This window comes from Bombus terrestris, chromosome 4 (assembly GCF_910591885.1).
Source record: "Bombus terrestris chromosome 4, iyBomTerr1.2, whole genome shotgun sequence".
NCBI classification, from domain to species: Eukaryota; Metazoa; Arthropoda; class Insecta; order Hymenoptera; family Apidae; genus Bombus; species Bombus terrestris.
In genome coordinates this window covers 16,191,634-16,218,593 of record NC_063272.1, presented here as the reverse complement: position 1 = coordinate 16,218,593, position 26,960 = coordinate 16,191,634, and the positions used below count along the sequence as shown (strand labels likewise).

Below are 26,960 nucleotides of genomic sequence, written 5' to 3'. Positions count from 1 at the left end.
GCATAGTGACCACGGGTATTTCTTATACCCGTGAGTAGTAACACTCATTTTTTGAAATTTATTAGTTTAGGATAGGTCTTCTTGCACATCGCGATTATAATAATTAGTTTTTTAATAATTAGGTTAAACATATACACTTGAGAATATATTCGTGTTAGTTATAAATACGCATGTTAATATTCCGTATGAATATTTGCAAATGGCAAATATCTACACGAATATATCTGTATGACACGAATATACTTGATCTTAAGCAATGAATTGATCGTGACAATCTTAAGTCACGATCGTTTATTTCATTTCGGTTAGAATTTAAAATATGAGTCAAAATTCATTTTTTTCCGTACAAAAATGTGCAAAATTTTACGTGCAAGAAGACACTTCGCGACAGGCAGATTTTTTAATCAAAGCAATAATTTTGAACACTGCTTCTGCACTTTCGAGTATATGCTTTGATAAAGAGATCGCCTGAGATTATTTCTTTCTTAGTAATATATTTAGAGTCAATAATTCTATTTGCATGAGTCTCAGTCTTTTTCTACTAACGCTACTTTTTTCGAAATATTAAAATTTTGTTCTAATTTATTAAATTAATAAAGTAGAGTTACTTAGTTACTATTAAATTAATAAAGTAAATTTAATCAGATGCAAAGTAGTAAAATATAAACTCAAAGAACGTTAGTCCGTTAAATAAAAATTACACAAACTAATCATCTTTTTAGATCAGGATTTTCAGGTTTAACCCTTTCCGTGCCCATTGTCAGGATCTCATTCACGTGCCCAGGTGCTACTTGAATGGGAGAAAGACATTGGGCACGATGACCTAGAATTAAGTAATGTAATAATTTCTCAGCGACTGACCATGCGTTAGTGTATCGTGCACGACGTATTTTCCACATTATGTGTGTGTGTGTTGTTAGGTCGTGGAATTGCGTCGCTTTTTCTCATTCCTTAAAACTTGAAATATTAAAAATGTCGAGATATATATCGATTCAATTTACGTCTCGATACAATTAGAATTTCTGATAATATCATCCACGCGACTAAGTGTACTCATACTCTTAATATCGCTATCAATCGCAATTATAATTCCAAGTTTACTTATATCTATTTTAAAAATATAATTTTCTCAGACGTGTTTTATCACGTATTACGCAATGGTCACTAGCCTTCGTCAGTCGATTTCAGGAAAAAGGTACGTACCTTAGAGTGTGAATGTTGTATTAAGCTCGGGTGTCGGAGGCGTCCCGGGACGTCCTCTCTAGTGTAGGACCTTTGCACCCGAGTGGTATGTGTGAGAACCGTGGAGTGAGTGTGTTGGTGTGCCTGTTTTGCCATTTTTTAAATATAGCGTTAGGTAGGATAGGTAGTATACTTTCTGGTATGACTGTTAATTATAAGTAGGTAGGGCCGGGCAGGTTGGCACAGTCTCTGGTCGGGTAGGCGCGTTTTCGTGTGACCAACCTGTTTCTGGAAATCTAATTTGAAAAATCGACGGTGAAACTGGCACGAGTAGAGCATGCACTCGTCTCTGGTTTTGCCTTTCGATTTTTCGAATTTCGCGGTCGCGGTCGCGAATGGGCTCGAAACGAACGTTTATTGCTCGAGCACGCACATGCGAGTGAGCAACGATCACTGTTGTGATCGTTGGTCAGTCCATATGCACTTCCATCAGCTTCCGCGGTTTATATTTTTATTTTATAAGTTTTTTTTTTGTTTGCGAATTAGAAGTCTCGAGCTTAGATTTAAGTTTCAGCGGGCATTGCGCCCGAAGAAAGAAGAGGCTATATGCTGAAGAGGCCCGGCAAACTGCCACTCAAGAGGGCAACTACTAATGGCTCCCCATCCTCTGGGTCATCCAGAGCATGGGAAGTCATTATTGTTACTACTTTGTCACTATGCTCGATTTTAGTATTAGTAGTAGTAGTAGTAGTAGTAGTCTTTGTTTTTTTGGCCGATGTATATATCGGTCCATCGTCCCATTGGGCAAATCGCGATTTTTCTTATTAGTGTTGCGACAAGTTAATTACGGGTTGTATTAGAGTTACCAAATAATATTGCTATTTTTCATTAGTGTGGCGAGAGAATGATTACGGTTTGAATTAGAGTTGCGATAAAATGATAATCGCGTTTGTTTTAGAGTTGCGAATTACGATATCGCGATTGTCTTTTGCAATTTTTAGAATTTTTTCTGTTTTTCTGTTTAAGTAGCAATACTAGGATATTTAAAGTAGCTTTTTCAAATAGTAAATAGTAATTTTCATTAAATTCACTTTAAGAATTAGCGTTGCGACATTGTTCCATCGCGAGTTCTACTTATTTTTCCTATTAGCGTTGCGATAATGAATGCTCGCGTTTTGTTAAGTAGTGTTGCGTTCACAAACTGCCCAAACCCTCCGACTGCATTTGTCGGACACTGCTGCTGGATCACACGTACAGCCTAAAGAGCTGTATAAGTGTGATCGTTCATCGGCAACCTCCTAAATGGTTGCACTGCAATCTCTCGCTATTAGTGTTGCGTATTGCTTAAATACGAGTGCGTAGATTTATACTTATTAGCGTTGCGTATTAGATATCGGGAATTTTCAGATTTTTCTTTTTTTTTTTAATGGTAGATTAATTGATATTGCAAATATAACGAAGCACTCGTCGCGTTTGATTTTGAGAATTTTCTGCTTCATAAATATTAGTAGTAAATTAGCGTTGCGAAACAAGAATATTCAGTTCCACTCTCGGCGTGTTGATCGGGTTTATATAGAGTGGAAGACAATCGAATTTTAGTAGCCCTTCTGGCTACTGCTTTGTTTCTTTTTCAGCGCCCCTTATTAATGCGCCCCTTATTACTACGTTTATTACTGAAAATACTGCTATAAGACATATTCCTTTGTCAGCGTTAACGTTACCATGACTGCTAAAATACAGAACTTTATTACGAATGTATAATATATATATATATTTACATGTATGAAATTGTGAGCGATTTCATGCGCAACAAAGTATTATAACGAAATATCTTAATGTTGCTATGAAGGCTTGAAATATTTTTTAAAATTTAATTCATTGCAATTGGAATTAGTGCTGGTGATTGTTCGTTCTTAGAACCATAACTTTTAGAATTTTTTCGACCGCGATATTTTCACTTCAATCTTTTAACAGTAATGTAGAATTTTATAAATATTCGAATTTCATTTGCATGAAACAAAAGTTTCGTCACGAAACAAAGACATCGTCACGTTTGTAGCAAAAGTTCTGCAAAAAATGGCTTATGCACATACCTTTCGGTTTATTACGTTGCAAATCACTATGTTGTTGTAGAAATTAACAGATACTGTTAAAAGTTAAAAGATAAAGCAAGTGATTTTATAATAACCTGGGTTTCTCTCATCTTAGTTATTCCAAATGAACGTTACAATTTTTAATTCAGTTTAAATTCAATTACTTAAAATTCTTGTTCCCAACGTAACCCTAGTTTCGATTAAAAGATACACACGATTCTCTATATTTGCTAAAATTTAATCAATAGTAATTTGATCTATAATTGACCATTATTAATAGTTTATTTTTCATAAAATGTTTCATAAAATGTTCTCGTTTTAAAGATGTCTGTTTCTTCCATATACCAAATCCAGTAAATGAGTTTGTTTCAAATTTATCAATTTACAGAAAATACGTTTCAGTTACATATATGAACATTTCATAGCATATTAAATATGTATGCTAGATACCCAAATGATTTTTCTTCCATCGTCTGATTGTTCAGACTTCTTCCCGTTTTCCCATTTTTAAAAGAAGAATATTGCGGTCACGTTAGAGTATATAACTTTTCGATATCTTCATAAGCTTAGTACAACGAGTCGTATGTCTCTTTTGCAAAACTCTAAATTGTATATACAGTGTCAGTACTTTCATTTCCTTTCTGTGGTTCCAAGTTAGACATATGTATCATTGATACCGAATGTTGCCAGTACGGTTGCGAATTATTGTACAATGTTTGTACCGATCGATGTAATTGTTTTCGCAGATTAACCAGTTGATTAATTTTCAGAAAACAACTACATTGATAAGTACAAACATTGCACAATAATTCGATACCAAGCTCAGAATCACGCTAATACAGTCCATTTTGGATTATGAAAAGCCACGAAGAGAATTTTGGATAATCTAAACTGGACTGCAACGTGGGACGACGTTGGACACCGTCGGACGACATTGGACGCCGCTGGACACCGTGGGACGCCGCTGGACACCGTGGGACGCCGCTGGAAACCGTAGAATACCGTTGGTCCAGTGTAGATCACCAAAAAACACGAAAAGAATTTTGGATGATCTAGACTGGACTGCAACGTGGGACACCGTGGGATTCCATTGGTTCAGTATGGATCTCCAAAAGCCGCGAAAAGAATTTTGGATGATCTACACTGGACTGCACCGTTGGACACCGTGGGACACCGTGGGACATCGTGGGACACCGTGGGACACCGTGGGACACCGTGGGACAACGTGGGACACCATTGGTTCAGTGTGGATCTCCAAATTCCGTGAAAAGAATTTTGGATGATCTACACTGGACTGCACCGTTGGACACCGTGGGACACCGTGGGACGACGTTGGACACCGTGGGACGTCGTGGGACACCGTGGGACACCGTGGGACACCGTGGGACACCGTGGGACGTCGTGGGACACCGTGGGACACCGTGGGACGTCGTGGGACACCGTGGGACACCGTGGGACACCGTGGGACACCGTGGGACATCGTGGGACACCGTGGGACACCTTGGACACCGTGGGACACCGTGGGACGTCGTGGGACACCGTGGGACACCGTGGGACGTAGTGGGACACCGTGGGACACCGTGGGACACCGTGGGACACCGTGGGACATCGTGGGACAACGTGGGACACCATTGGTTCAGTGTGGATCTCCAAATGCCGTGAAAAGAATTTTGGATGATCTACACTGGACTGCACCGTTGGACACCGTGGGACACCGTGGGACATCGTTGGACACCGTGGGACACCGTGGGACACCGTGGGACGTCGTGGGACGTCGTGGGACACCGTGGGACACCGTCGGACACCGTTGGACACCGTGGGACATCGTGGGACACCGGGGGACACCGTGGGACAACGTGGGACACCATTGGTTCAGTGTGGATCTCCAAATGCCGTGAAAAGAATTTTGGATGATCTACACTGGACTGCACAGTTGGACACCGTGGGACAGCGTGGGACACCGTTGGACACCGTGGGACACCGTGGGACATCGAGGGACACCGGGGGACACCGTTGGACACCGTGGGACAACGTGGGACACCATTGGTTCAGTGTGGATCTCCAAATGCCGCGAAAAGTATTTTGGATGATCTACACTGGACTGCACCGTTCGACACCGTGGGACACCGTGGGACACCTTGGGACGACGTTGGACACCGTGGGACGTCGTGGGACACCGTGGGACACCGTGGGACATCGTGGGACACCGTGGGACACCGTGGGACACCGTGGGACACCGTGGGACACCGTGGGACACCGTGGGACACCGTGGGATACCGTGGGACGTCGTGGGACACCGTGGGACGTTGTGGGACACCGTGGGACACCATTGGTTCAGTGTGGATCTCCAAATGCCGCGAAAAGTATTTTGGATGATCTACACTGGACTGCAACGCGGGACACCATTGGTTCAGTGTGGATCTCCAAATGCCGTGAAAAGAATTTTGGATGATCTACACTGGACTGCACCGTTGGACATCGTTGGACACCGTTGGACACCGTGGGACACCGTTGGACACCGTGGGACACCGTGGGACGACGTTGGACACCGTGGGACGTCGTGGGACGTCGTGGGACACCGTTGGACACCGTGGGACACCGTTGGACACCGTGGGACACCGTGGGACAACGTGGGACACCATTGGTTCTGTGTGGATCTCCAAATGCCGTGAAAAGAATTTTGGATGATCTACACTGGACTGCACCGTTGGACACCGTGGGACACCGTGGGACGTCGTGGGACACCGTGGGACACCGTTGGACACCGTGGGGCACCGTGGGACACCGTGGGACACCGTGGGACATCGTGGGACATCGTGGGACATCGTGGGACACCGTGGGACACCGCGGGACGTCGTGGGACACCGTGGGACAACGTGGGACACCATTGGTTCAGTGTGGATCTCCAAATGCCGTGAAAAGAATTTTGGATGATCTACACTGGACTGCACCGTTGGACACCGTGGGACACCGTGGGACGTCGTGGGACACCGTGGGACACCGTTGGACACCGTGGGACACCGTGGGACACCGTTGGACACCGTGGGACACCGTGGGACACCGTGGGACGACGTTGGACACCGTGGGACGACGTTGGACACCGTGGGACGACGTTGGACACAGTGGGACGTCGTGGGACACCGTGGGACACCATTGGTTCAGTGTGGATCTCCAAATGCCGTGAAAAGAATTTTGGATGATCTACACTGGACTGCACCGTTGGACACCGTGGGACACCGTGGGACGTCGTGGGACACCGTGGGACACCGTTGGACACCGTGGGACACCGTGGGACACCGTGGGACACCGTTGGACACCGTGGGACACCGTGGGACATCGTGGGACACCGTGGGACAACGTGGGACACCATTGGTTCAGTGTGGATCTCCAAATGCCGCGAAAAGTATTTTGGATGATCTACACTGGACTGCAACGTGGGACACCATTGGTTCAGTGTGGATCTCCAAATGCCGTGAAAAGAATTTTGGATGATCTACACTGGACTGCACCGTTGGACATCGTTGGACACCGTTGGACACCGTGGGACACCGTGGGACACCGTTGGACACCGTGGGACACCGTGGGACACCGTGGGACATCGTGGGACACCGTGGGACACCGTGGGACACCGCGGGACAACGTGGGACACCATTGGTTCAGTGTGGATCTCCAAATGCCGTGAAAAGAATTTTGGATGATCTACACTGGACTGCACCGTTGGACACCGTGGGACACCGTGGGACGTCGTGGGACACCGTGGGACGTCGTGGGACACCGTGGGACGTCGTGGGACACCGTGGGACGTCGTGGGACACCGTCGGACACAGTGGGACATCGTGGGACACGGCGGGACACCGTTGGACACCGTGGGACACCGTTGGACACCGTGGGACACCGTGGGACATCGTGGGACACTGTGGGACAACGTGGGACACCATTGGTTCAGTGTGGATCTCCAAATGCCGCGAAAAGTATTTTGGATGATCTACACTGGACTGCAACGTGGGACACCATTGGTTCAGTGTGGATCTCCAAATGCCGTGAAAAGAATTTTGGATGATCTACACTGGATTGCACCGTTGAACACCGTGGGACACCGTGGGACGTCGTGGGACACCGTGGGACACCGTGGGACGTCGTGGGACACCGTGGGACACCGTTGGACACCGTGGGACACCGATGGACACCGTGGGACACCGTGGGACACCGTGGGACACCGTGGGACACCGTGGGACACCGTGGGACATCGTGGGACATCGTGGGACACCGTGGGACACCGTGGGACACCGTGGGACAACGTGGGACACCATTGGTTCAGTGTGGATCTCCAAATGCCGTGAAAAGAATTTTGGATGATCTACACTGGACTGCACCGTTGGACACCGTGGTACACCGTTGGACACCGTGGGACACCGTGGGACACCGTGGGACATCGTGGGACATCGTGGGACACCGTTGGACACCGTGGGACATCGTGGGACACCGTGGGACACGGTGGGACACCGCGGGATAACGTGGGACACCATTGGTTCAGTGTGGATCTCCAAATGCCGTGAAAAGAATTTTGGATGATCTACACTGGACTGCACCGTTGGACACCGTGGGACACCGTGGGACGTCGTGGGACACCGTGGGACGTCGTGGGACACCGTGGGACACCGTTGGACACCGTGGGACACCGTGGGGCACCGTGGGACATCGTGGGACATCGTGGGACACCGTGGGACACCGTGGGACGTCGTGGGACACCGTGGGACACCGTTGGACACCGTGGGATATGTCTTGTCTCTCAAATCCATTCTGAGCCCATTCTGTATAATGGTACTTATCTGACTTGGAATCTAGTATAAAAATCGATTCTTCTTTTGCATTGAATCTTGTGGTTATTTTGTGCACGGGAGTGCGTTGCGTAAGTCCACTGATTTTTTGGAAAGATCGCGAACGAACGAGTTCGCGCCGCGATTTTTTTTTCATTGTCTGTTTGTTCGGATTTCTTCTTAGTTTCCCATTTTTGAGAGAAAATTATTGCGGTCATGTTAGAGTTTATAACTTTTCGATATATTCAAAAGTTTTGAGCCGCGAAAATAGAATATTAAACAGTTTAGAACAATGACTCGAATGTCCCTTTTTCAGAACACGAAATTGTGTATGCAGTGTCAATAGTTTCGGTTAAATAAATTATTGTTCTATTTCCGATATATGAGATCATTCTCTTATTTCAAACGAATTTTTAATAAGTTATTTTATTGTTTCAAATTGAGTTATATCTCAATAATTCACTTATGGAATTCAATTTTTTTTGTTGTATTATGTGAATTTGCTACAGTTAACGTCATAAACTTGCAACATAGTAACAGTTAGATTCAAGTACCTCGAAACAAGTATTCTTTAAACATATTTAGTGGCGAACTTTTGAATTCTTGCAAATATTTTCCAATATTTATAACAGGCGACTATAGTGTATTAGTGCAATGTATATTTCGTATTCTAATAACGAAAATTCACAGTATATATTCTAATTGCGAACAGTATAATTCTTGAAAACGATTGCATTACATTCACGGTATTCGTAAGCATTTGTTTGCTATCGAGAAATATCTCACAATTTTCAACTTATAGTTTCATACTTGTTCCAGTTTCTTAATAATAATTTTTAAGTGTAAAGAAATAGCAGTATTTTCTAAATAAACGTTCAATAGGAAAAAGGAGAAAATTGTCGAAACAACGTTTCGCTTCTTTTCCACCCCCTCCCCCACCCCCGCCCCTAAACTGCTTTATTTTCAGGAAATATTTGTGACCGCGCGCAATGCGGTTGTAGAGTCAGTGTTTGCCACGCAATAGTTTCTTTTCAATATTTTAAAATCACGATAGTTTTGATCAAATTCGATCGAATAGTCACACGCGAAAATAATAAAATTTTATCAATCAAATTTGTACGCGATATTAGAGTTATTGTTCGCCGATCATAATTTAAACGGTCGCGGTAACGTAGTCTTTTATTTTTCTTTTTTTATATATTTATTTTTTTGAATATTCGTTTCGGTATTAGAGTCAGTGCCTCCCTCAAGAGGATAAAGCCTCTCCAGGAGCTCAAGAATGTAAGTAGTTTTATATATTGTATATCCAATTTGTTCTATTTAGTATATTTTGTTTGAAATGTCGTTAATTACAAAATAAAAATGATCGATGATTTAGAAAGCTGTAAATGCCCTTTTTAATTGAAATAAAGTCTTGAAGTCTTAACATTAAAGTACAGTAAAACTGTCTGATACTCATAAAAAATCACTGAATATTTGTTCTCAAATTTTTATATTAGATTTCCAATTTACATATTTATTAGAATTTCAATCTTTATTATTACCAAAGTTACTAAAGTTAATAAACTTTCATTTTTCATTATCTCCAACTTTTTAAATAATCAGCAATCACTCATCGTGTTTTGTTCTGTAACAGATTTTTCGCAATCTCCATTTCCACCACTGGACCCTACACAGTTCCTGATGATATTCGCTGGGGTGGCGCAGCATCCACGATACGTCCTTTGTTTCTCCGCTTCGAACGGTGAGTCGCATGCATTTCTGTTCCTCCGATCACTCAATCATGTCGTAGGATGAAAGGTCCGAATCGGCACGGGTGATCGGTTGTATTACGTAGAATTTTTTTGCGAGCATAGTGACCACGGGTATTTCTTATACCCGTGAGTAGTAACACTCATTTTTTGAAATTTATTAGTTTAGGATAGGTCTTCTTGCACATCGCGATTATAATAATTAGTTTTTTAATAATTAGGTTAAACATATACACTTGAGAATATATTCGTGTTAGTTATAAATACGCATGTTAATATTCCGTATGAATATTTGCAAATGGCAAATATCTACACGAATATATCTGTATGACACGAATATACTTGATCTTAAGCAATGAATTGATCGTGACAATCTTAAGTCACGATCGTTTATTTCATTTCGGTTAGAATTTAAAATATGAGTCAAAATTCATTTTTTTCCGTACAAAAATGTGCAAAATTTTACGTGCAAGAAGACACTTCGCGACAGGCAGATTTTTTAATCAAAGCAATAATTTTGAACACTGCTTCTGCACTTTCGAGTATATGCTTTGATAAAGAGATCGCCTGAGATTATTTCTTTCTTAGTAATATATTTAGAGTCAATAATTCTATTTGCATGAGTCTCAGTCTTTTTCTACTAACGCTACTTTTTTCGAAATATTAAAATTTTGTTCTAATTTATTAAATTAATAAAGTAGAGTTACTTAGTTACTATTAAATTAATAAAGTAAATTTAATCAGATGCAAAGTAGTAAAATATAAACTCAAAGAACGTTAGTCCGTTAAATAAAAATTACACAAACTAATCATCTTTTTAGATCAGGATTTTCAGGTTTAACCCTTTCCGTGCCCATTGTCAGGATCTCATTCACGTGCCCAGGTGCTACTTGAATGGGAGAAAGACATTGGGCACGATGACCTAGAATTAAGTAATGTAATAATTTCTCAGCGACTGACCATGCGTTAGTGTATCGTGCACGACGTATTTTCCACATTATGTGTGTGTGTGTTGTTAGGTCGTGGAATTGCGTCGCTTTTTCTCATTCCTTAAAACTTGAAATATTAAAAATGTCGAGATATATATCGATTCAATTTACGTCTCGATACAATTAGAATTTCTGATAATATCATCCACGCGACTAAGTGTACTCATACTCTTAATATCGCTATCAATCGCAATTATAATTCCAAGTTTACTTATATCTATTTTAAAAATATAATTTTCTCAGACGTGTTTTATCACGTATTACGCAATGGTCACTAGCCTTCGTCAGTCGATTTCAGGAAAAAGGTACGTACCTTAGAGTGTGAATGTTGTATTAAGCTCGGGTGTCGGAGGCGTCCCGGGACGTCCTCTCTAGTGTAGGACCTTTGCACCCGAGTGGTATGTGTGAGAACCGTGGAGTGAGTGTGTTGGTGTGCCTGTTTTGCCATTTTTTAAATATAGCGTTAGGTAGGATAGGTAGTATACTTTCTGGTATGACTGTTAATTATAAGTAGGTAGGGCCGGGCAGGTTGGCACAGTCTCTGGTCGGGTAGGCGCGTTTTCGTGTGACCAACCTGTTTCTGGAAATCTAATTTGAAAAATCGACGGTGAAACTGGCACGAGTAGAGCATGCACTCGTCTCTGGTTTTGCCTTTCGATTTTTCGAATTTCGCGGTCGCGGTCGCGAATGGGCTCGAAACGAACGTTTATTGCTCGAGCACGCACATGCGAGTGAGCAACGATCACTGTTGTGATCGTTGGTCAGTCCATATGCACTTCCATCAGCTTCCGCGGTTTATATTTTTATTTTATAAGTTTTTTTTTTGTTTGCGAATTAGAAGTCTCGAGCTTAGATTTAAGTTTCAGCGGGCATTGCGCCCGAAGAAAGAAGAGGCTATATGCTGAAGAGGCCCGGCAAACTGCCACTCAAGAGGGCAACTACTAATGGCTCCCCATCCTCTGGGTCATCCAGAGCATGGGAAGTCATTATTGTTACTACTTTGTCACTATGCTCGATTTTAGTATTAGTAGTAGTAGTAGTAGTAGTAGTCTTTGTTTTTTTGGCCGATGTATATATCGGTCCATCGTCCCATTGGGCAAATCGCGATTTTTCTTATTAGTGTTGCGACAAGTTAATTACGGGTTGTATTAGAGTTACCAAATAATATTGCTATTTTTCATTAGTGTGGCGAGAGAATGATTACGGTTTGAATTAGAGTTGCGATAAAATGATAATCGCGTTTGTTTTAGAGTTGCGAATTACGATATCGCGATTGTCTTTTGCAATTTTTAGAATTTTTTCTGTTTTTCTGTTTAAGTAGCAATACTAGGATATTTAAAGTAGCTTTTTCAAATAGTAAATAGTAATTTTCATTAAATTCACTTTAAGAATTAGCGTTGCGACATTGTTCCATCGCGAGTTCTACTTATTTTTCCTATTAGCGTTGCGATAATGAATGCTCGCGTTTTGTTAAGTAGTGTTGCGTTCACAAACTGCCCAAACCCTCCGACTGCATTTGTCGGACACTGCTGCTGGATCACACGTACAGCCTAAAGAGCTGTATAAGTGTGATCGTTCATCGGCAACCTCCTAAATGGTTGCACTGCAATCTCTCGCTATTAGTGTTGCGTATTGCTTAAATACGAGTGCGTAGATTTATACTTATTAGCGTTGCGTATTAGATATCGGGAATTTTCAGATTTTTCTTTTTTTTTTTAATGGTAGATTAATTGATATTGCAAATATAACGAAGCACTCGTCGCGTTTGATTTTGAGAATTTTCTGCTTCATAAATATTAGTAGTAAATTAGCGTTGCGAAACAAGAATATTCAGTTCCACTCTCGGCGTGTTGATCGGGTTTATATAGAGTGGAAGACAATCGAATTTTAGTAGCCCTTCTGGCTACTGCTTTGTTTCTTTTTCAGCGCCCCTTATTAATGCGCCCCTTATTACTACGTTTATTACTGAAAATACTGCTATAAGACATATTCCTTTGTCAGCGTTAACGTTACCATGACTGCTAAAATACAGAACTTTATTACGAATGTATAATATATATATATATTTACATGTATGAAATTGTGAGCGATTTCATGCGCAACAAAGTATTATAACGAAATATCTTAATGTTGCTATGAAGGCTTGAAATATTTTTTAAAATTTAATTCATTGCAATTGGAATTAGTGCTGGTGATTGTTCGTTCTTAGAACCATAACTTTTAGAATTTTTTCGACCGCGATATTTTCACTTCAATCTTTTAACAGTAATGTAGAATTTTATAAATATTCGAATTTCATTTGCATGAAACAAAAGTTTCGTCACGAAACAAAGACATCGTCACGTTTGTAGCAAAAGTTCTGCAAAAAATGGCTTATGCACATACCTTTCGGTTTATTACGTTGCAAATCACTATGTTGTTGTAGAAATTAACAGATACTGTTAAAAGTTAAAAGATAAAGCAAGTGATTTTATAATAACCTGGGTTTCTCTCATCTTAGTTATTCCAAATGAACGTTACAATTTTTAATTCAGTTTAAATTCAATTACTTAAAATTCTTGTTCCCAACGTAACCCTAGTTTCGATTAAAAGATACACACGATTCTCTATATTTGCTAAAATTTAATCAATAGTAATTTGATCTATAATTGACCATTATTAATAGTTTATTTTTCATAAAATGTTTCATAAAATGTTCTCGTTTTAAAGATGTCTGTTTCTTCCATATACCAAATCCAGTAAATGAGTTTGTTTCAAATTTATCAATTTACAGAAAATACGTTTCAGTTACATATATGAACATTTCATAGCATATTAAATATGTATGCTAGATACCCAAATGATTTTTCTTCCATCGTCTGATTGTTCAGACTTCTTCCCGTTTTCCCATTTTTAAAAGAAGAATATTGCGGTCACGTTAGAGTATATAACTTTTCGATATCTTCATAAGCTTAGTACAACGAGTCGTATGTCTCTTTTGCAAAACTCTAAATTGTATATACAGTGTCAGTACTTTCATTTCCTTTCTGTGGTTCCAAGTTAGACATATGTATCATTGATACCGAATGTTGCCAGTACGGTTGCGAATTATTGTACAATGTTTGTACCGATCGATGTAATTGTTTTCGCAGATTAACCAGTTGATTAATTTTCAGAAAACAACTACATTGATAAGTACAAACATTGCACAATAATTCGATACCAAGCTCAGAATCACGCTAATACAGTCCATTTTGGATTATGAAAAGCCACGAAGAGAATTTTGGATAATCTAAACTGGACTGCAACGTGGGACGACGTTGGACACCGTCGGACGACATTGGACGCCGCTGGACACCGTGGGACGCCGCTGGACACCGTGGGACGCCGCTGGAAACCGTAGAATACCGTTGGTCCAGTGTAGATCACCAAAAAACACGAAAAGAATTTTGGATGATCTAGACTGGACTGCAACGTGGGACACCGTGGGATTCCATTGGTTCAGTATGGATCTCCAAAAGCCGCGAAAAGAATTTTGGATGATCTACACTGGACTGCACCGTTGGACACCGTGGGACACCGTGGGACATCGTGGGACACCGTGGGACACCGTGGGACACCGTGGGACAACGTGGGACACCATTGGTTCAGTGTGGATCTCCAAATTCCGTGAAAAGAATTTTGGATGATCTACACTGGACTGCACCGTTGGACACCGTGGGACACCGTGGGACGACGTTGGACACCGTGGGACGTCGTGGGACACCGTGGGACACCGTGGGACACCGTGGGACACCGTGGGACGTCGTGGGACACCGTGGGACACCGTGGGACGTCGTGGGACACCGTGGGACACCGTGGGACACCGTGGGACACCGTGGGACATCGTGGGACACCGTGGGACACCTTGGACACCGTGGGACACCGTGGGACGTCGTGGGACACCGTGGGACACCGTGGGACGTAGTGGGACACCGTGGGACACCGTGGGACACCGTGGGACACCGTGGGACATCGTGGGACAACGTGGGACACCATTGGTTCAGTGTGGATCTCCAAATGCCGTGAAAAGAATTTTGGATGATCTACACTGGACTGCACCGTTGGACACCGTGGGACACCGTGGGACATCGTTGGACACCGTGGGACACCGTGGGACACCGTGGGACATCGTGGGACGTCGTGGGACACCGTGGGACACCGTCGGACACCGTTGGACACCGTGGGACATCGTGGGACACCGGGGGACACCGTGGGACAACGTGGGACACCATTGGTTCAGTGTGGATCTCCAAATGCCGTGAAAAGAATTTTGGATGATCTACACTGGACTGCACAGTTGGACACCGTGGGACAGCGTGGGACACCGTTGGACACCGTGGGACACCGTGGGACATCGAGGGACACCGGGGGACACCGTTGGACACCGTGGGACAACGTGGGACACCATTGGTTCAGTGTGGATCTCCAAATGCCGCGAAAAGTATTTTGGATGATCTACACTGGACTGCACCGTTCGACACCGTGGGACACCGTGGGACACCTTGGGACGACGTTGGACACCGTGGGACGTCGTGGGACACCGTGGGACACCGTGGGACAACGTGGGACACCATTGGTTCAGTGTGGATCTCCAAATGCCGTGAAAAGAATTTTGGATGATCTACACTGGACTGCACCGTTGGACACCGTGGTACACCGTTGGACACCGTGGGACACCGTGGGACACCGTGGGACATCGTGGGACATCGTGGGACACCGTTGGACACCGTGGGACATCGTGGGACACCGTGGGACACGGTGGGACACCGCGGGATAACGTGGGACACCATTGGTTCAGTGTGGATCTCCAAATGCCGTGAAAAGAATTTTGGATGATCTACACTGGACTGCACCGTTGGACACCGTGGGACACCGTGGGACGTCGTGGGACACCGTGGGACGTCGTGGGACACCGTGGGACACCGTTGGACACCGTGGGACACCGTGGGGCACCGTGGGACATCGTGGGACATCGTGGGACACCGTGGGACACCGTGGGACGTCGTGGGACACCGTGGGACACCGTTGGACACCGTGGGATATGTCTTGTCTCTCAAATCCATTCTGAGCCCATTCTGTATAATGGTACTTATCTGACTTGGAATCTAGTATAAAAATCGATTCTTCTTTTGCATTGAATCTTGTGGTTATTTTGTGCACGGGAGTGCGTTGCGTAAGTCCACTGATTTTTTGGAAAGATCGCGAACGAACGAGTTCGCGCCGCGATTTTTTTTTCATTGTCTGTTTGTTCGGATTTCTTCTTAGTTTCCCATTTTTGAGAGAAAATTATTGCGGTCATGTTAGAGTTTATAACTTTTCGATATATTCAAAAGTTTTGAGCCGCGAAAATAGAATATTAAACAGTTTAGAACAATGACTCGAATGTCCCTTTTTCAGAACACGAAATTGTGTATGCAGTGTCAATAGTTTCGGTTAAATAAATTATTGTTCTATTTCCGATATATGAGATCATTCTCTTATTTCAAACGAATTTTTAATAAGTTATTTTATTGTTTCAAATTGAGTTATATCTCAATAATTCACTTATGGAATTCAATTTTTTTTGTTGTATTATGTGAATTTGCTACAGTTAACGTCATAAACTTGCAACATAGTAACAGTTAGATTCAAGTACCTCGAAACAAGTATTCTTTAAACATATTTAGTGGCGAACTTTTGAATTCTTGCAAATATTTTCCAATATTTATAACAGGCGACTATAGTGTATTAGTGCAATGTATATTTCGTATTCTAATAACGAAAATTCACAGTATATATTCTAATTGCGAACAGTATAATTCTTGAAAACGATTGCATTACATTCACGGTATTCGTAAGCATTTGTTTGCTATCGAGAAATATCTCACAATTTTCAACTTATAGTTTCATACTTGTTCCAGTTTCTTAATAATAATTTTTAAGTGTAAAGAAATAGCAGTATTTTCTAAATAAACGTTCAATAGGAAAAAGGAGAAAATTGTCGAAACAACGTTTCGCTTCTTTTCCACCCCCTCCCCCACCCCCGCCCCTAAACTGCTTTATTTTCAGGAAATATTTGTGACCGCGCGCAATGCGGTTGTAGAGTCAGTGTTTGCCACGCAATAGTTTCTTTTCAATATTTTAAAATCACGATAGTTTTGATCAAATTCGATCGAATAGTCACACGCGAAAATAATAAAATTTTATCAATCAAATTTGTACGCGATATTAGAGTTATTGTTCGCCGATCATAATTTAAACGGTCGCGGTAACGTAGTCTTTTATTTTTCTTTTTTTATATATTTATTTTTTTGAATATTCGTTTCGGTATTAGAGTCAGTGCCTCCCTCAAGAGGATAAAGCCTCTCCAGGAGCTCAAGAATGTAAGTAGTTTTATATATTGTATATCCAATTTGTTCTATTTAGTATATTTTGTTTGAAATGTCGTTAATTACAAAATAAAAATGATCGATGATTTAGAAAGCTGTAAATGCCCTTTTTAATTGAAATAAAGTCTTGAAGTCTTAACATTAAAGTACAGTAAAACTGTCTGATACTCATAAAAAATCACTGAATATTTGTTCTCAAATTTTTATATTAGATTTCCAATTTACATATTTATTAGAATTTCAATCTTTATTATTACCAAAGTTACTAAAGTTAATAAACTTTCATTTTTCATTATCTCCAACTTTTTAAATAATCAGCAATCACTCATCGTGTTTTGTTCTGTAACAGATTTTTCGCAATCTCCATTTCCACCACTGGACCCTACACAGTTCCTGATGATATTCGCTGGGGTGGCGCAGCATCCACGATACGTCCTTTGTTTCTCCGCTTCGAACGGTGAGTCGCATGCATTTCTGTTCCTCCGATCACTCAATCATGTCGTAGGATGAAAGGTCCGAATCGGCACGGGTGATCGGTTGTATTACGTAGAATTTTTTTGCGAGCATAGTGACCACGGGTATTTCTTATACCCGTGAGTAGTAACACTCATTTTTTGAAATTTATTAGTTTAGGATAGGTCTTCTTGCACATCGCGATTATAATAATTAGTTTTTTAATAATTAGGTTAAACATATACACTTGAGAATATATTCGTGTTAGTTATAAATACGCATGTTAATATTCCGTATGAATATTTGCAAATGGCAAATATCTACACGAATATATCTGTATGACACGAATATACTTGATCTTAAGCAATGAATTGATCGTGACAATCTTAAGTCACGATCGTTTATTTCATTTCGGTTAGAATTTAAAATATGAGTCAAAATTCATTTTTTTCCGTACAAAAATGTGCAAAATTTTACGTGCAAGAAGACACTTCGCGACAGGCAGATTTTTTAATCAAAGCAATAATTTTGAACACTGCTTCTGCACTTTCGAGTATATGCTTTGATAAAGAGATCGCCTGAGATTATTTCTTTCTTAGTAATATATTTAGAGTCAATAATTCTATTTGCATGAGTCTCAGTCTTTTTCTACTAACGCTACTTTTTTCGAAATATTAAAATTTTGTTCTAATTTATTAAATTAATAAAGTAGAGTTACTTAGTTACTATTAAATTAATAAAGTAAATTTAATCAGATGCAAAGTAGTAAAATATAAACTCAAAGAACGTTAGTCCGTTAAATAAAAATTACACAAACTAATCATCTTTTTAGATCAGGATTTTCAGGTTTAACCCTTTCCGTGCCCATTGTCAGGATCTCATTCACGTGCCCAGGTGCTACTTGAATGGGAGAAAGACATTGGGCACGATGACCTAGAATTAAGTAATGTAATAATTTCTCAGCGACTGACCATGCGTTAGTGTATCGTGCACGACGTATTTTCCACATTATGTGTGTGTGTGTTGTTAGGTCGTGGAATTGCGTCGCTTTTTCTCATTCCTTAAAACTTGAAATATTAAAAATGTCGAGATATATATCGATTCAATTTACGTCTCGATACAATTAGAATTTCTGATAATATCATCCACGCGACTAAGTGTACTCATACTCTTAATATCGCTATCAATCGCAATTATAATTCCAAGTTTACTTATATCTATTTTAAAAATATAATTTTCTCAGACGTGTTTTATCACGTATTACGCAATGGTCACTAGCCTTCGTCAGTCGATTTCAGGAAAAAGGTACGTACCTTAGAGTGTGAATGTTGTATTAAGCTCGGGTGTCGGAGGCGTCCCGGGACGTCCTCTCTAGTGTAGGACCTTTGCACCCGAGTGGTATGTGTGAGAACCGTGGAGTGAGTGTGTTGGTGTGCCTGTTTTGCCATTTTTTAAATATAGCGTTAGGTAGGATAGGTAGTATACTTTCTGGTATGACTGTTAATTATAAGTAGGTAGGGCCGGGCAGGTTGGCACAGTCTCTGGTCGGGTAGGCGCGTTTTCGTGTGACCAACCTGTTTCTGGAAATCTAATTTGAAAAATCGACGGTGAAACTGGCACGAGTAGAGCATGCACTCGTCTCTGGTTTTGCCTTTCGATTTTTCGAATTTCGCGGTCGCGGTCGCGAATGGGCTCGAAACGAACGTTTATTGCTCGAGCACGCACATGCGAGTGAGCAACGATCACTGTTGTGATCGTTGGTCAGTCCATATGCACTTCCATCAGCTTCCGCGGTTTATATTTTTATTTTATAAGTTTTTTTTTTGTTTGCGAATTAGAAGTCTCGAGCTTAGATTTAAGTTTCAGCGGGCATTGCGCCCGAAGAAAGAAGAGGCTATATGCTGAAGAGGCCCGGCAAACTGCCACTCAAGAGGGCAACTACTAATGGCTCCCCATCCTCTGGGTCATCCAGAGCATGGGAAGTCATTATTGTTACTACTTTGTCACTATGCTCGATTTTAGTATTAGTAGTAGTAGTAGTAGTAGTAGTCTTTGTTTTTTTGGCCGATGTATATATCGGTCCATCGTCCCATTGGGCAAATCGCGATTTTTCTTATTAGTGTTGCGACAAGTTAATTACGGGTTGTATTAGAGTTACCAAATAATATTGCTATTTTTCATTAGTGTGGCGAGAGAATGATTACGGTTTGAATTAGAGTTGCGATAAAATGATAATCGCGTTTGTTTTAGAGTTGCGAATTACGATATCGCGATTGTCTTTTGCAATTTTTAGAATTTTTTCTGTTTTTCTGTTTAAGTAGCAATACTAGGATATTTAAAGTAGCTTTTTCAAATAGTAAATAGTAATTTTCATTAAATTCACTTTAAGAATTAGCGTTGCGACATTGTTCCATCGCGAGTTCTACTTATTTTTCCTATTAGCGTTGCGATAATGAATGCTCGCGTTTTGTTAAGTAGTGTTGCGTTCACAAACTGCCCAAACCCTCCGACTGCATTTGTCGGACACTGCTGCTGGATCACACGTACAGCCTAAAGAGCTGTATAAGTGTGATCGTTCATCGGCAACCTCCTAAATGGTTGCACTGCAATCTCTCGCTATTAGTGTTGCGTATTGCTTAAATACGAGTGCGTAGATTTATACTTATTAGCGTTGCGTATTAGATATCGGGAATTTTCAGATTTTTCTTTTTTTTTTTAATGGTAGATTAATTGATATTGCAAATATAACGAAGCACTCGTCGCGTTTGATTTTGAGAATTTTCTGCTTCATAAATATTAGTAGTAAATTAGCGTTGCGAAACAAGAATATTCAGTTCCACTCTCGGCGTGTTGATCGGGTTTATATAGAGTGGAAGACAATCGAATTTTAGTAGCCCTTCTGGCTACTGCTTTGTTTCTTTTTCAGCGCCCCTTATTAATGCGCCCCTTATTACTACGTTTATTACTGAAAATACTGCTATAAGACATATTCCTTTGTCAGCGTTAACGTTACCATGACTGCTAAAATACAGAACTTTATTACGAATGTATAATATATATATATATTTACATGTATGAAATTGTGAGCGATTTCATGCGCAACAAAGTATTATAACGAAATATCTTAATGTTGCTATGAAGGCTTGAAATATTTTTTAAAATTTAATTCATTGCAATTGGAATTAGTGCTGGTGATTGTTCGTTCTTAGAACCATAACTTTTAGAATTTTTTCGACCGCGATATTTTCACTTCAATCTTTTAACAGTAATGTAGAATTTTATAAATATTCGAATTTCATTTGCATGAAACAAAAGTTTCGTCACGAAACAAAGACATCGTCACGTTTGTAGCAAAAGTTCTGCAAAAAATGGCTTATGCACATACCTTTCGGTTTATTACGTTGCAAATCACTATGTTGTTGTAGAAATTAACAGATACTGTTAAAAGTTAAAAGATAAAGCAAGTGATTTTATAATAACCTGGGTTTCTCTCATCTTAGTTATTCCAAATGAACGTTACAATTTTTAATTCAGTTTAAATTCAATTACTTAAAATTCTTGTTTCCAACGTAACCCTAGTTTCGATTAAAAGATACACACGATTCTCTATATTTGCTAAAATTTAATCAATAGTAATTGGATCTATAATTGACCATTATTAATAGTTTATTTTTCATAAAATGTTTCATAAAATGTTCTCGTTTTAAAGATGTCTGTTTCTTCCATATACCAAATCCAGTAAATGAGTTTGTTTCAAATTTATCAATTTACAGAAAATACGTTTCAGTTACATATATGAACATTTCATAGCATATTAAATATGTATGCTAGATACCCAAATGATTTTTCTTCCATCGTCTGATTGTTCAGACTTCTTCCCGTTTTCCCATTTTTAAAAGAAGAATATTGCGGTCACGTTAGAGTATATAACTTTTCGATATCTTCATAAGCTTAGTACAACGAGTCGTATGTCTCTTTTGCAAAACTCTAAATTGTATATACAGTGTCAGTACTTTCATTTCCTTTCTGTGGTTCCAAGTTAGACATATGTATCATTGATACCGAATGTTGCCAGTACGGCTGCGAATTATTGTACAATGTTTGTACCAATCGATGTAATTGTTTTCGCAGATTAACCAGTTGATTAATTTTCAGAAAACAACTACATTGATAAGTACAAACATTGCACAATAATTCGATACCAAGCTCAGAATCACGCTATTACAGTCCATTTTGGATTACGAAAAGCCACGAAGAGAATTTTGGATAATCTAAACTGGACTGCAACGTGGGACGACATTGGACACCGTCGGACGACATTGGACGCCGCTGGACACCGTGGGACGCCGCTGGACACCGTGGGACGCCGCTGGAAACCGTAGAACACCGTTGGTCCAGTGTAGATCACCAGAAAACGCGAAAAGAATTTTGGATGATCTAGACTGGACTGCAACGTGGGACACCGTGGGATTCCATTGGTTCAGTATGGATCTCCAAAAGCCGCGAAAAGAATTTTGGATGATCTACACTGGACTGCACCGTTGGACACCGTGGGACACCGTGGGACATCGTGGGACACCGTGGGACACCGTGGGACACCGTGGGACACCGTGGGACACCGTGGGACACCGTGGGACACCGTGGGACACCGTGGGACATCGTGGGACATCGTGGGACACCGTTGGACACCGTGGGACACCGTGGGACATCGTGGGACACCGCGGGACACCGTTGGACACCGTGGGACACCGTTGGACACCGTGGGATATGTCTTGTCTCTCAAATCCATTCTGAGCCCATTCTGTATAATGGTACTTATCTGACTTGGAATCTAGTATAAAAATCGATTCTTCTTTTGCATTGAATCTTGTGGTTATTTTGTGCACGGGAGTGCGTTGCGTAAGTCCACTGATTTTTTGGAAAGATCGCGAACGAACGAGTTCGCGCCGCGATTTTTTTTTCATTGTCTGTTTGTTCGGATTTCTTCTTAGTTTCCCATTTTTGAGAGAAAATTATTGCGGTCATGTTAGAGTTTATAACTTTTCGATATATTCAAAAGTTTTGAGCCGCGAAAATAGAATATTAAACAGTTTAGAACAATGACTCGAATGTCCCTTTTTCAGAACACGAAATTGTGTATGCAGTGTCAATAGTTTCGGTTAAATAAATTATTGTTCTATTTCCGATATATGAGATCATTCTCTTATTTCAAACGAATTTTTAATAAGTTATTTTATTGTTTCAAATTGAGTTATATCTCAATAATTCACTTATGGAATTCAATTTTTTTTGTTGTATTATGTGAATTTGCTACAGTTAACGTCATAAACTTGCAACATAGTAACAGTTAGATTCAAATACCTCGAAACAAGTATTCTTTAAACATATTTAGTGGCGAACTTTTGAATTCTTGCAAATATTTTCCAATATTTATAACAGGCGACTATAGTGTATTAGTGCAATGTATATTTCGTATTCTAATAACGAAAATTCACAGTATATATTCTAATTGCGAACAGTATAATTCTTGAAAACGATTGCATTACATTCACGGTATTCGTAAGCATTTGTTTGCTATCGAGAAATATCTCACAATTTTCAACTTATAGTTTCATACTTGTTCCAGTTTCTTAATAATAATTTTTAAGTGTAAAGAAATAGCAGTATTTTCTAAATAAACGTTCAATAGGAAAAAGGAGAAAATTGTCGAAACAACGTTTCGCTTCTTTTCCACCCCCTCCCCCACCCCCGCCCCTAAACTGCTTTATTTTCAGGAAATATTTGTGACCGCGCGCAATGCGGTTGTAGAGTCAGTGTTTGCCACGCAATAGTTTCTTTTCAATATTTTAAAATCACGATAGTTTTGATCAAATTCGATCGAATAGTCACACGCGAAAATAATAAAATTTTATCAATCAAATTTGTACGCGATATTAGAGTTATTGTTCGCCGATCATAATTTAAACGGTCGCGGTAACGTAGTCTTTTATTTTTCTTTTTTTATATATTTATTTTTTTGAATATTCGTTTCGGTATTAGAGTCAGTGCCTCCCTCAAGAGGATAAAGCCTCTCCAGGAGCTCAAGAATGTAAGTAGTTTTATATATTGTATATCCAATTTGTTCTATTTAGTATATTTTGTTTGAAATGTCGTTAATTACAAAATAAAAATGATCGATGATTTAGAAAGCTGTAAATGCCCTTTTTAATTGAAATAAAGTCTTGAAGTCTTAACATTAAAGTACAGTAAAACTGTCTGATACTCATAAAAAATCACTGAATATTTGTTCTCAAATTTTTATATTAGATTTCCAATTTACATATTTATTAGAATTTCAATCTTTATTATTACCAAAGTTACTAAAGTTAATAAACTTTCATTTTTCATTATCTCCAACTTTTTAAATAATCAGCAATCACTCATCGTGTTTTGTTCTGTAACAGATTTTTCGCAATCTCCATTTCCACCACTGGACCCTACACAGTTCCTGATGATATTCGCTGGGGTGGCGCAGCATCCACGATACGTCCTTTGTTTCTCCGCTTCGAACGGTGAGTCGCATGCATTTCTGTTCCTCCGATCACTCAATCATGTCGTAGGATGAAAGGTCCGAATCGGCACGGGTGATCGGTTGTATTACGTAGAATTTTTTTGCGAGCATAGTGACCACGGGTATTTCTTATACCCGTGAGTAGTAACACTCATTTTTTGAAATTTATTAGTTTAGGATAGGTCTTCTTGCACATCGCGATTATAATAATTAGTTTTTTAATAATTAGGTTAAACATATACACTTGAGAATATATTCGTGTTAGTTATAAATACGCATGTTAATATTCCGTATGAATATTTGCAAATGGCAAATATCTACACGAATATATCTGTATGACACGAATATACTTGATCTTAAGCAATGAATTGATCGTGACAATCTTAAGTCACGATCGTTTATTTCATTTCGGTTAGAATTTAAAATATGAGTCAAAATTCATTTTTTTCCGTACAAAAATGTGCAAAATTTTACGTGCAAGAAGACACTTCGCGACAGGCAGATTTTTTAATCAAAGCAATAATTTTGAACACTGCTTCTGCACTTTCGAGTATATGCTTTGATAAAGAGATCGCCTGAGATTATTTCTTTCTTAGTAATATATTTAGAGTCAATAATTCTATTTGCATGAGTCTCAGTCTTTTTCTACTAACGCTACTTTTTTCGAAATATTAAAATTTTGTTCTAATTTATTAAATTAATAAAGTAGAGTTACTTAGTTACTATTAAATTAATAAAGTAAATTTAATCAGATGCAAAGTAGTAAAATATAAACTCAAAGAACGTTAGTCCGTTAAATAAAAATTACACAAACTAATCATCTTTTTAGATCAGGATTTTCAGGTTTAACCCTTTCCGTGCCCATTGTCAGGATCTCATTCACGTGCCCAGGTGCTACTTGAATGGGAGAAAGACATTGGGCACGATGACCTAGAATTAAGTAATGTAATAATTTCTCAGCGACTGACCATGCGTTAGTGTATCGTGCACGACGTATTTTCCACATTATGTGTGTGTGTGTTGTTAGGTCGTGGAATTGCGTCGCTTTTTCTCATTCCTTAAAACTTGAAATATTAAAAATGTCGAGATATATATCGATTCAATTTACGTCTCGATACAATTAGAATTTCTGATAATATCATCCACGCGACTAAGTGTACTCATACTCTTAATATCGCTATCAATCGCAATTATAATTCCAAGTTTACTTATATCTATTTTAAAAATATAATTTTCTCAGACGTGTTTTATCACGTATTACGCAATGGTCACTAGCCTTCGTCAGTCGATTTCAGGAAAAAGGTACGTACCTTAGAGTGTGAATGTTGTATTAAGCTCGGGTGTCGGAGGCGTCCCGGGACGTCCTCTCTAGTGTAGGACCTTTGCACCCGAGTGGTATGTGTGAGAACCGTGGAGTGAGTGTGTTGGTGTGCCTGTTTTGCCATTTTTTAAATATAGCGTTAGGTAGGATAGGTAGTATACTTTCTGGTATGACTGTTAATTATAAGTAGGTAGGGCCGGGCAGGTTGGCACAGTCTCTGGTCGGGTAGGCGCGTTTTCGTGTGACCAACCTGTTTCTGGAAATCTAATTTGAAAAATCGACGGTGAAACTGGCACGAGTAGAGCATGCACTCGTCTCTGGTTTTGCCTTTCGATTTTTCGAATTTCGCGGTCGCGGTCGCGAATGGGCTCGAAACGAACGTTTATTGCTCGAGCACGCACATGCGAGTGAGCAACGATCACTGTTGTGATCGTTGGTCAGTCCATATGCACTTCCATCAGCTTCCGCGGTTTATATTTTTATTTTATAAGTTTTTTTTTTGTTTGCGAATTAGAAGTCTCGAGCTTAGATTTAAGTTTCAGCGGGCATTGCGCCCGAAGAAAGAAGAGGCTATATGCTGAAGAGGCCCGGCAAACTGCCACTCAAGAGGGCAACTACTAATGGCTCCCCATCCTCTGGGTCATCCAGAGCATGGGAAGTCATTATTGTTACTACTTTGTCACTATGCTCGATTTTAGTATTAGTAGTAGTAGTAGTAGTAGTAGTCTTTGTTTTTTTGGCCGATGTATATATCGGTCCATCGTCCCATTGGGCAAATCGCGATTTTTCTTATTAGTGTTGCGACAAGTTAATTACGGGTTGTATTAGAGTTACCAAATAATATTGCTATTTTTCATTAGTGTGGCGAGAGAATGATTACGGTTTGAATTAGAGTTGCGATAAAATGATAATCGCGTTTGTTTTAGAGTTGCGAATTACGATATCGCGATTGTCTTTTGCAATTTTTAGAATTTTTTCTGTTTTTCTGTTTAAGTAGCAATACTAGGATATTTAAAGTAGCTTTTTCAAATAGTAAATAGTAATTTTCATTAAATTCACTTTAAGAATTAGCGTTGCGACATTGTTCCATCGCGAGTTCTACTTATTTTTCCTATTAGCGTTGCGATAATGAATGCTCGCGTTTTGTTAAGTAGTGTTGCGTTCACAAACTGCCCAAACCCTCCGACTGCATTTGTCGGACACTGCTGCTGGATCACACGTACAGCCTAAAGAGCTGTATAAGTGTGATCGTTCATCGGCAACCTCCTAAATGGTTGCACTGCAATCTCTCGCTATTAGTGTTGCGTATTGCTTAAATACGAGTGCGTAGATTTATACTTATTAGCGTTGCGTATTAGATATCGGGAATTTTCAGATTTTTCTTTTTTTTTTTAATGGTAGATTAATTGATATTG

General features: G+C 40.1%; 1 protein-coding gene across 1 annotated transcript in view; it reads right to left on the bottom strand.

The window, feature by feature from the left end:
• Positions 1-26,960, bottom strand: part of LOC100645439 — a 707,019-nt gene that overhangs the window by 299,765 nt on the left and 380,294 nt on the right. The window lies entirely within an intron of this gene.